This window comes from Megascapheus bottae, chromosome 16 (genome assembly GCF_031878675.1).
Source record: "Megascapheus bottae isolate mThoBot1 chromosome 16, mThoBot2.hap1, whole genome shotgun sequence".
In the NCBI taxonomy this organism is placed as follows: Eukaryota; Metazoa; Chordata; class Mammalia; order Rodentia; family Geomyidae; genus Megascapheus; species Megascapheus bottae.
Window position 1 is genome coordinate 55,242,564 of NC_143524.1, and position 8,885 is coordinate 55,251,448.

At 40.7% G+C, this 8,885-nt stretch overlaps 1 pseudogene; it reads left to right on the plus strand.

Annotated features, from left to right (window-relative positions):
* Positions 1-5,211: 5,211 nt before the first annotated feature.
* LOC150053613 (small ribosomal subunit protein mS27-like) lies at positions 5,212-8,348 on the plus strand (annotated as a pseudogene).
* Positions 8,349-8,885: the final 537 nt, after the last annotated feature.

An 8,885-nucleotide genomic window follows, 5' to 3' on the forward strand; every position in this document is an offset into this window, starting at 1 on the left:
GGATATATTTGTAGTTGGTTATTTGAAATTGGATAGGGAAGGGGGGAAAACAAGATGAGTGGTGGGGGTGGGGGGAGGGAAATGGGGACCAAGACATGTGAAAGGGTATCAATGTATGGGAATTAATGCACCATCTATCTGGCAAATATCATGTAACCCTTCTATTAATTACAATAAAAATATATGAAAAAAGAAGTACATATCTTAAATATCATGTATATGCTAGAAATCTTTAAGAAGGTATATATGCAAAATTGTTTTGTGACATTAATATACTATGTACTTCTTACCATAAATATTATACATCCTTATACCATCTTTGCAAGAAAAATTTCAAGTACAGAATATTTATATAGTATGAATTTTAAAATGTCATATAAAAGACATTTTTTCTTCGCAATTTATCATGGTTCAAATTTTTCAGTGAAATCCATGGAACAGAAGTATTTTGACCAAAACCAAATAAAACATGATTTAACATGTGAATCAATTCAAGCCAGGTGCCAGTGGTTCACAGTTGTAAGCCTAGCCATTTAGGATGCTGAGATTTAGAGAAATCTGGGAGACTCTATTTATCTACAAAATAATTAGCAGAAATCTGTTCTGAAGGCCTGGCTCACATGATAGAACATGGAATATGCAGTAGGAGGACTTGATTTCAAAACCTGCTACTATTAAAAGAAGATGTGAACCAAACCTTTAGGTTTTCTAAGACATAGCCCAAGAAGGCCTCTCAAATTATTCAAACATGTGCATGATACATGTTGTAAAAAGTCCTGGGTTTGCTATGGTCCTTTAGTTTAGATGTGACTTTATTTCCTTTTTGTCTAAGCTTTGTTGCTGGGGCTCTGGTTCCACTATAGACAAAGTAGGGTTTTATTGTTAGCGGAGAGTGATTTGCTCTTCAGTGCAATGTATATATTTGGCTGAATATCACAATACCAACAGCATTTATTGCCAATTGTTTCACCCTCTGTGCACCTAGCTAGAGGGTACAGCATTCTAACACGTAATTAGCAATTTGTGAGCACTTGTTTTAAATGATGCGTGGAGTCAGACTTGGAAAGATTATACCACAAAGAGACTGTCCTCAAAAATGCCAGCCAAACAACCAACCAACCAACTCATTCACTCACAGAGAAAAAAAGAGAAAATTAACATAAGACTAAATACAATGTAAATGGGATAGACATCCTATTAATGTTTTCAGAAAATAATAGAAAAACTAAAGACAGTAAAAAAAAGTTGATGTAGGAGATTGAAAAAGAGTCCAGTGCATTTTTTTTCCTGCTCACAGTGGGGAGGCATGGGTGGCTTTGTGAGGAAGGAAAGCAGACATTGGATTCCAGGTCCTCTGGTGCTGTTGCCAACTCGACAGAAAGCTGACACTAGGTCTGTAGATTGAAATGAACCCAATCTGAAGAGAGACTGGTAAAGTTGCATTCTCTGGATTCCTAGTTCCAAATATGTACAGCTGTGCAAAGGGACTGCAACCCCCACAGCATCTCCATCTTCTACAGAGCTGTGGCTCCTCTGAGGCTTATAAAATAAGCACTTTGATGATTCAAATTGGAGATCTTGTGCAGTGATTTAGAAGATCAAAAGAAAACGATTTAGAAGTAATTTTCAAGATAAGACCACGTGGTTCCCAGCCCTGATGGTGGACGCAGAGGCAATCGAGTCACTGAGGTCATTTGCAATGGGGACACTAGCTTAGAGGCAAATCCATCTCATCTGTTCCAGGGTACAGAAAACCCCAGTGCCTGAGGGCTGTGACAGGAAGGCAGAATCTGAGGCCTGGAATAAAGAGCTCTCTGAGCACAACCTCCCCCATTTGTCTGCTCCTTGCAAAATGCGAATCATGGCCACAAACTACAGGACAGAAGCACCCCAAACATGGCTCCAGGGAACCTTCAATGACAGCTCCGCTCACAGACAATGCATTGCATCCAGAGGCTCTGTGCTCTGTCACCATGTTTTCTAAACAAAAAGGCTGGAGCAGGTCCTTTGCTAAATGATGTATTGCAACCTGTGACTAATTTTCATGAAAAGCCAAAGGAGAGAGCATTTGCAGAATGATTTGTACTGGAAAATTTTCCCTGGAAAAGGAGACACGATTTCAGTTGCAGGCTATTATGCTGCATGAAGGACAGGGAGGTGGCTGATGCAGTTTGAAAGTTGTTCAATGATGAAGTTTTAACACTGAGCAGCTCAAAGTGACATAGTGAGGTGTGTGTCTGTGTGGGTGAGAGAAAGACTGTACGAAGAATGTCTTTCAGAGTATGCATTCAATAAATATGTATTACAGAATAAATGAATAAATAATAACCATAAGTATAACACACTATAAGCAATGATTTTTCAGGAATGCAGAAAGAATTGCAGTCGCGTGTGTTTGCATTCCCTCTCCTGGGACAGTGTGTAGACTCCAGAAGCATCTGCGCATGCCCACATCCCAACCTGAGCTCCCTACTGCCTGAGAACTCTCTTGGGATGGGTTGGCATTCCATCACTGCTCCAACCTAGCAGTGCACACCGAGTATCCCCCTGTCTAGCCTTGAAGCTACAAGGATCCACCTGGGCGGGGACAGGCCTCATATTGCTCCTTCTCCCATAGGGAAAATGGCCTCTTTAACATTTTTAATCAGCTCCCCAGGTGATTCCATGCACATTTTAGTTTGAAGTGCAAAGCTCAGCAGACACACATCTGCTCCAAGCAATAAAAAAAAAAGACCAATGGATTAGAATAGATGCAAGGGTCTATGGGAACTGTGTATTGGTTTATCTGAGAGCTAAGGAGTTATTGTCTACAGACTGTAAGGATTGGTAGTTGAAGATCATGCATTTCCTGAGGGATAAATCCTTAGCACAAAAGGATAGACAGGAACAGTCATAATTGGATGTAAAAAAACAGGCACAGAAATAAAATAAATGAGAGATGGTTATTGTAAGGTAAATACAAATCTGTCTATTACCTAATATTTTCAGGTGCCCAAAAGGAATGAGAACTGTCTATCCTCCTTTCTTATTTTCACTTTTTGACAGTCATGGGGCTTGAACTTGGGGCCTTGGTGCTGTCTCTAAACTCCCCTCAAGGCTAGTGCTCTACCACTTCGCTCCACAGAGCCAATTTGGGTTTCCTGCTGGTTCCTTGGAGATAAGAGTCTCATGGATTTTCCTGCCTGGGCTGGCCTTGAGCTGGGATCCTCAAATGTCAGACTCCAGAATAGCTAAGATTATAAGCATGGCTACTAGCACTAGGTTTCCTTCTTTTTCCCTTTTCCCTTTCTTTCTTCCTCCTCCTCCTCTTCTTCCTCCTCCTCCTCCTCCTCCTCCTTCTGTGGGTTCTGGGGCTCAAACTTAGCCTGGGCACTGCCCCTGAACTGTTCAGCTCAAAGCTAGTGCTCTACCACTTTGAAGCTCAGTGCCACTTCCCATTTTTTGGTGGTTAATTGGAGATAGGCGTCTCATGGACTTTCCCGCCCAGGCTGGCTTTGAACTGCAATCTTCAGATCACACTTCCTTTCCTTTTATTATTCCTTCTGAGAAGTTAAAGTTGAAAATGTCTTTCAGTTTTTTGGACATGTATGTGCACTTTTTTTGCAAAGTTAGATAACCTTCTTCATACATTGCCTTTCAGGAATGTCTTTCTTGGAGATCTTAATGTTCTGTCTTTGAAATGCTAGTTTTAGCAGAAATGGTCCCTATTTCCTTGTTTTTATGGCTAAACTTTCAAAATAGCATAAGTTCCTGATTTCACCTTCTAACTATCTGCTTATGAGAGAATTAAAGATTAACTTGTCCATCAGATCAAGACAATTAACATGCATACAATGGATTATAGTCAACTAATATATAAATGGTGAGTTTTCTATCTTTTTTGAAACTTTATGAATTTTAATGAATGTGAAGTATTTTTCTTTTTTTAATATTTTTTATTGTAATTAATAAAAAGGTTACATGATATTTGCCAGATAGAAGGTGCATTAATTCACATACATTGATACCCTTTCACATGTCTTGGTACCCATTTCCCTCCCCCGGCCCCCCACCCACCCCCCGTCTTGGTTTTCCCCCCTTCCATATCAAATTTCAAATAACCAAATACAAATAAATTCAATATATCAGATAACAAAGTAAGATACTGTAACAATGTGAGATACCCAAGGGACAGCAAAGGAGATGAGAGATAACATAGTACATTAAGGACAACAATCATTCGTTATATGGCTTTTGTTTCAATATCCTGGAGGTCCTTTCAATTAGCTTCATACTATATGGCCTTATGTATCAAGGTTTTGCTCTATTGCAGATCTCTGTTAGTAGAGCACAAGGTTTCTACTGATTATGACAAATGAGGGAAACCATTGAGCCTAAGTTCCTTTGAGTCTGGCTTACTTCACTTAATATGATTTTTCCTAAAAGTTTTCTATCTTTTACAGTCTCTCTCTATTGACCTTTATGTGATCCACATTGGAGTCTGGTTTCAGGCTTAATCACGGATGAACTTGTTTTATTGCTTTTTTGCATGTTGCGCAAATGGTCTGTTTGAGCTAAGAGACTTGCTTCTAATTATTTTCCAGCACCAACAGTAGAGACACGAAAGCACTGGGCAAGTAATTGTACTACTGACTGCGGGTAGCACCGCTCCTAAGATGCCTGTACAGAAAGTACCCCAGAGTAAAAGCTGAGATGCCATTGTTTTCCATTTAATTTGCATTGGAGAGCTCGTGGTACATCATCCTCAGTGCTTGGTACCCATTTTAAGCTGAGATTAAAACTATGTGACAATGGAGAAAGTGAGACTAGAATTTACCTAATAGAGATACAATTTGGAATTTCATTCTTTAGGGTACACTCCCTCATACTGAAAAGTCTTTCTAGTTCTAAGCATCACAAATGAGACTTGGTGAAAGCAGGTCTTGAAAGCAGCCTGCTCACTCATGATAGGAATTCGACTTCTGGAGATCCAAGTAGAAATGCTCTGGTGCATTTGCTTTGCAGAGGGGGATTATATCCCAGAGAACTGTAATTACCTGTACAGGCAAACATCTTATTGATTTTCCCCACAATGTTATAGGGCCATTCCATTCATTTACTCATTATTCATTCCCCTATCTCATGACTAAAAAGTCTAGGATATCAGGCTACTAAAACATGCTGGAGGAATAACCTAAAGAAAGCTCTTGAGGAAGAAAAGGTCCATATGTGATGGTAACAGGGAGAGGTAAGTCTCCTCGTGGGATCACCTAAGAACCCATGAAAATTCAGGTCTAGATTTCACTCCTGGGTCAAGGGCAAGGGAGTAGAATGTGGTCTAGAAGTTAATACAACTAAGCCTAGCTTGCAACTAGTATGCTAGTTAGGGCTGCCTTGTTTCTTACCTTTGTGCTAGGCCATTTCCTTAAATTCTGCAGGTCTTTCTTTGCCTGCCTACATAACCCCCAGCAGGAAAGCTGCTCTAGTGTCCTTGAAGGTGGGGATAAGCCATGCCCCTCTGTGTAGACTGCAGGCAGCGCTGCAGTACAACGTGAGCTTTGTGCAGGAAGGGATTTTGTATGTACACCTCAGTCTCTCCAGCACCTTGCATGGTGCCAGGCTCAAAGAGAGTACTTAATAAATACCTGTGAAACAGCTGGATGTTAGGTGAGAAGTAGTTATTGGAGGTGTGTGAGAGAAGGCTTGGGGAAGGGATTCAAGGCACTCTTGGTAGAAGGAACAGTCTTCATAGGAAGACAGAAAGCAGTGTTGTGTGTAAGGACATTTGTCCTTTGCTGGAATACATGTCATAGGGGAGAGAGTGGGCTGAGATGAAATTGAGAGCCTAAGCAAAGGTCCAGTTGCTTGGTAAATGGAATAAGTCCCTCCACTAATCGCTGTTTCTCATTAGCTTATTTAGAGGATCACCCACTGAAGCAAACATCTGTTTAATGAGAACTTAGTAAAGGCAGATCTCACTACCCTGGAATCCTGAGATACAACATTTCCAGCAATGGGATTTCAAGACTGATATGCAGTCTCCACCGCAGCTGACTAGAAACCAAATAGCTAACCCTCTTGCTGTACATTGTAACTGGGATGTACAGATGTACAAACACAAATATACAACTACATAATATTAACAGTTAATATGTTTGAGAGTGACTGGCGAGACTTGGAGTTGTCAATACACATTTGTCAATGGAATGGGTCCATGCTGAAATAAAATGTCTCTATACTTATTCATCATTAAAAACTCTCAGTAAACTAGGACTAAAGAGAAATAACTAATTTGCCAAAAGTCATGTTTTAAAAGCCTAGTCAATATTATATTTAATGATTAAATTTCTACACTCACACTTTAATTCTGTATTGGAGGCTGAGACAATGTAACAAGGCATGAAATTCACAAGACATTGTTAAGTTGGGGGAAAATAGTACATATGTCTCTTACTACAAAAAATATCTCTTCAGAAGATATTAATATAATATATGAAGATAAGATACTAATATAATAGAAAAACTTGGCATGTGTTAATTACACCAATTGGTAAAGTGAATATTGCTGCTAATTAGGTAAACTGATATTATATGTTCCTATAATAAAGCATCAATTTTCTAATATGTCTTACAAAAATACACAACTTAAACCTAACCATGAGGAAACATAAAACTAAATCAAGTTGAGAAAGTTTAACCAACTACAATTCTATAAACAACTTTGATTAAGAAATTAAAAAATGGACAGAAAAATAATTGTTGATTAAAGTCCCTAGAAGATGTGTGACTTTGAGTTACATCCTGGAATATTATTGCAGCAGTTGGATTTAAACAATATGGTATTACTCTTTATTGAAAAGGTGATGAGGAGGGCTTTACAGTTACATAAATAAGGACGTGAGTACATTTGTTTTTTGTTTTTTGTTTTTTTGCCAGTCCTGGGCTTGATCTCAGCCTCTTGAGTAGCTAGAATTGCAGGTGTGAGCTACCCACTTCTGGCTAAACCATGAATTTTTCATGAGAAAATATACTTAAATCGCTTAATTTTAAATAACTATAAATGATTTTGTGGGAGTTTACCTTTGTTCTTAAAAACCACACATTAGGTAAGTGCCAAGATGGCAGCCCCTGGGGTACAAGTTCCTTCAAGCTCGGAGACCAGTCAGGCCTCCTCACCTTTCCCCCACAGGTAAATGGTTCCTGCTTTCTTCAAACTCCTCAGACAGCCACAAATGAGAAGCAAGAGAAAAAGAACATTGTCACCTTGTTTGTGGACATTTCCTCTTGAGAAGGAAATAAACCATGCAGAGTATTACCTTTGCAAACTTCAACAGAGTACCAACTGTTGCTACCTAAAAGACTCTACTCTCCACACCTGGATTAGACAGTATCTATAAAGTATGGTGCACAAGATGAAGCCCTTGTCAAGAAGGGTCAGTATGGAATTTTTTCCAGATAACTCGACATCCAATTTACTGATAGATTTCTTTCATAAAGAAAGAAAAATAAAAAGATACTTTATCTGTGGCTTTAGAGAGCACGATGCAAGAAGTCTTTGAAGTTCTTTCCATCCAGCCGCTTTCTCTCTACATTTTATATTATTGCCTGGCAAAGAAGACAGACTTCAGCTGACAAGAAGAGAGGAACTATGGTGTGTCCTTATTGCTTTCCGGCCTGAAACAAGAGAACTCAGTGGGCTTAAGTTCCTAATTGTTTGGCATTGCAGTGTGGGGAGGTGGAATTGCAGTGTGGGCTATGGTATGTGTGACAGAAGCCTGGCTACCTTGACATGGTCCTTCAAATGATGGAGAAGGTGGCTGCCTCCCCACAGGATCTGAAGCTGTGTGGAGAAATGCTTGATGTGCTGAGAACACTGACTTCTCTAACCAAGCAGGCTGCAGAGACACAGCCACAAGAAGAACAAGACAACCAGGGTTCAGGAAACCTGATGGAGCAGCTGGATCTGGAAGACCCCAAAAAGTCCAAGCTTCCCCAGTACTTGGAACAGTTTAAGGCCTCACATTCTTAAGCTACAGGCTTTGGGAAGCATTGAGGCAGAAAGGCTTCTGGCTCTGACCACCCAGTTTGTGAAGGCTAAGCTCCCCACCCATGAAGCTGAGGACCCCGTCACCTAGGAGCAAAAATGGCAGCAGTGGCACCTACTGTGGGTACAGGTAGTACATCAGGAGCTGCAAGCAGAATCTCGAGTCCTGGATGGCAACAAGGACAGCAACCTAAGAGAATGTCAGTATTGTGCACAGAGGCTGGAAACTCAGACTCTGCCTCTTCTGTCTAGCTTTTCCTTTTCTCAGAAGCCACAATATGTTCCATATCATGGCCCTGTGAATTCCAGTCCTGGTACCAAGTAGCACGGGGAACTGGAAAGTGGCTGGAGTCAAGCCACCAGCTAAATCCCCTATAAAGAGGCTCTTGAAGCACGAAGTGGAGTCCTGGGGCTCAGAGATAATTGTGAGCATAGAAAGTTGCTAGCACTTTGTGAGGGTAATGCGAGGAAGACACTGTAGCTGAAGTCATGTCTCCAATACAGGCATTTCAGTGGCCATCCTGGCCTCGGGACAGACACACCAGACACACCAGACCAAGATGAGTGAGTACAAGTCCTGAGAGCTTGTATACATGAGGCACTCCTTGGAAGCCAGCCAGGAGTACCCCACATTCTTACTCTTTCCCACCATGCTCTGCTCTGGTCAGAGTTCAGGATAGCAGTGAGCTCAAGACCACAAAACTACTGGATTCCAGATGTTAGGCACCCAATGACAGAGAGAGAGAGAGAGAAAGAGAGAGAGAGAGAGAGAGAGAGAGAGAGAGAGAGAGAGAGAGAGAGAGAGAGAGAGAGAGAGAGAGAGAGAAGAGAGAGAGACAGAGAGAGAGACAGAGAGAGAGAC